Raw genomic sequence first — 3,133 nt, forward strand, 5'->3', positions numbered from 1 at the left:
TCATCACACATCTAGATGCACTTCATGATGCAGCTGAACAGGACAGATCAGAGCAGCCCAGGTTTGTTGTTGTCTGGGATAATGTTCATTTCCATCGGGCTGTTTTGGTCCAGAACTGGTTCATCAACCATAAACAATTTGAATTCGTATACTCGCCATTTCTAAACCCTATAGAAGGTTTTTTTTCAGCTTGAGGATGTAGTGTATATGACCGCCAACCACATGCCCCATGCCTCTTCTGCAGGCAATGGAACAGGCCTACGGAGACATTGAGGTAAGGTCAATCCATGGATGGATTCGGCACACAAGGCGAGGATCCATAAGCCAACCCACGCACAATTGCTGTTTTTTGTTTTTACAGTTTTTTTCAATTGCTTGAACACATCGTGCAAAACTTGGCTCATTTTGTCACAACACTGAGAAATATGCTCCTTTCTGCAACACACTTGCTCCTGCACATTGCACACTATTTCATACATAAGACACTTACAGTTTTTTTCAATTGCTTGTACACTATAGACACATGCTTAGACCAAAGTAACACAACTTGAAGTTTTTGTTTCTATACCTTAAACACATGTATCCATTCCTTAAACAAAAGCGCTGCTTTGCACTTTAGTTGCAATTGTGCAACACCCTTGCTCCTTTCTGCAACACACTTGCTCCTGCACACTACACACTATTTCATACATAAGACACTTAATTCAAAAATGACATCTCATTGTACTACTGGGAAAACACATCTATTCAAAATCCTAAACACATTGGTTTGAATGAAAATACTTACAAACACACCTGAAAACACTTTCTTCCAAAACTGAACACCAACCAGCCAGCTACAGAAAAAAAGGCCTCAGTCAAGCCATTTTGAGAACTTTGCAAGCATGGATGCAGGCAGAGCAAGAGGCAGAGGTAGAGGAGGAAGAGGAGGACAGAGACATAGAGGAGGACATGGTGGAAGAGGCCGTGCACAGAACATTATTTCCGATGACACAAGAGCAACTTTGGTGGACGATGTCATAAACCATGGTCTGACTATGAGGGAAGCTGGGCAGAGAGTCCACCCTACTCTAAGCCATTTCACAGTTTCATCCATGATAAGGACATTCCGACTGGAAAACAGGGATGTCTTCAACTCTCTACTTTCTACTCTACTCAGACTGTATCTAGAGTATTTGCAGTACTGTACCATATCACATGTACTGTATTGCAGGGTGGCTAATGCTCCTTTTTGAACGAAAGTGGAAGTTTTGTGACATACTGTGATTACCTACATTGAGATGTTTCAGTACTTTCTATGGTATATACAGTAAAGTACAGTATATACAGTACTGTAAAACAGAAGCAAACCAATACAGTAACATTTTGTGGTTGCTTTTTTCTATAGAATGACTAGAAGACCTTCTGGGGGCGGACGCCAACGCCTGTTCACCCAACAGCAGGAACCTGCCATTGTGGACCTGGTCAGAGCAAACAATACAATCCGTCTCAACCAACTACAGCAACAAATACTTGCAGATAGAGAAGAATTCAATAACATAGACCGAGTAAGCATTTCCACTATCAGACGCATCTTGGTAAAGCACCAAATTACGATGAAGCAATTGTACAGGGTGCCATTTGAGAGGAACAGTGTCAGGGTCAAAGGACTTCGACGTGAATATGTACAGGTAAGTGTTACAGTCCTTAACCTTTAAAATACAGTATTGGTGTCATCCAGTTACAGCTGAATATGTGCCATTGTATCAGTACCACATAGATACATTCAGAGAAGTACCAGGTACCTGTTTGATGGGGTGGGGGTTCTGTATGTGTAGTACTGTAGTGTTTTGATTAATGCCATCCAAAATATGTATTACATGTATTTTGTTTTGTTACAGAGCCTCTTGGAGATGGATGGAGCTGCACAGCCTCATGAATTTATTTACATTGATGAGGCTGTATTCAACCTCAGCAAAACAAGACGACGGGGTCGTAACATAATTGGCCAAAGGGCAATTGTGCAAGTCCCGGGGCAGCGCGGGGGGAATATCTCATTGTGTGCTGCCATAAGCCTTCAAGGGCTACTGCATCATCAAACAAACCTAGGTCCCTTCAATACCGAACATATAACATTTCTGGATGCAGTTCACGATGCAGCTGTAAAGGACAGACCAGAGCAGCCCAGGTTTGTTGTTGTCTGGGATAATGTTAGTTTCCATCGGGCTGCTCTGGTCCACCACTGGTTCACCAGCCATCATCAATTTGAAGTCCTATACTTGCCCTCTTACACGCCATTTCTAAACCCCATAGAAGAATTTTTAGAAATTTTCGGCTTGGAGATGGCGCGTATATGACCACCAACCACATGCTCGCATGCCTCATCTGCAGGCAATGGAACAGGCCTGCGGAGACATCGACTTAGGGTCAATCCATGGATGGATTCGGCACACAAGGCAATATTTCCCCCGATGCTTAGCGGGAGAAAACATTGCTTGTGATGTTGATGAGATCCTATGGCCTGACCCCAACAGACGGCAGGATCCGTAAGCCCACCCACGCACAATTGCCATGTTTTTCTGTGTTTACAGTACAGTAGGGTTTATTTTTGTTTTATTTTTGCTCAAACTGTATTTACTGCACTGTACTGTACAGTACTGCAAGGTACAGTATTTAGCATTTGATCTTTTGGTTGTGGTGAAAACGTGCCCTCTGTGGAACTGAATGAAAACAGTGAACATGAAATACTGCAGTGTTTTATATAAAGTAGACCATTGTGTTGCTGGTCTACTTTCTGAAAGTGTATTCATATGATGCAAGTGTGTATCATTTTGTCATCAGAGTGCCATTTATAAAAAGAATTGTTAGGTTTGGATAGCCGAGTTTCAATTTGACATAGATGTGAATGGTTTATTTCCCAGTGTTGTGTCTAATTTGCTTGTGTGTTGAGTTTTGACACAATAAGCCAAATCTTGCAAAATGTGTTCAAGCAATTGAAAAAAACTGTCATTACACACCTGAAAACACTTCCTCACAAAACTGAACACATATCAGCCAGCTACAAAAAGGCCAAAGGGCAATTGTGCACGTCCCGGGGCAGCACAGGGGAAATAGATCATTGTGTGCCGCCATTGTGTGCCTCCAAAAATTTTGG

This window comes from Pollachius pollachius (assembly GCF_949987615.1).
Source record: "Pollachius pollachius genome assembly, chromosome: 10".
NCBI classification, from domain to species: Eukaryota; Metazoa; Chordata; class Actinopteri; order Gadiformes; family Gadidae; genus Pollachius; species Pollachius pollachius.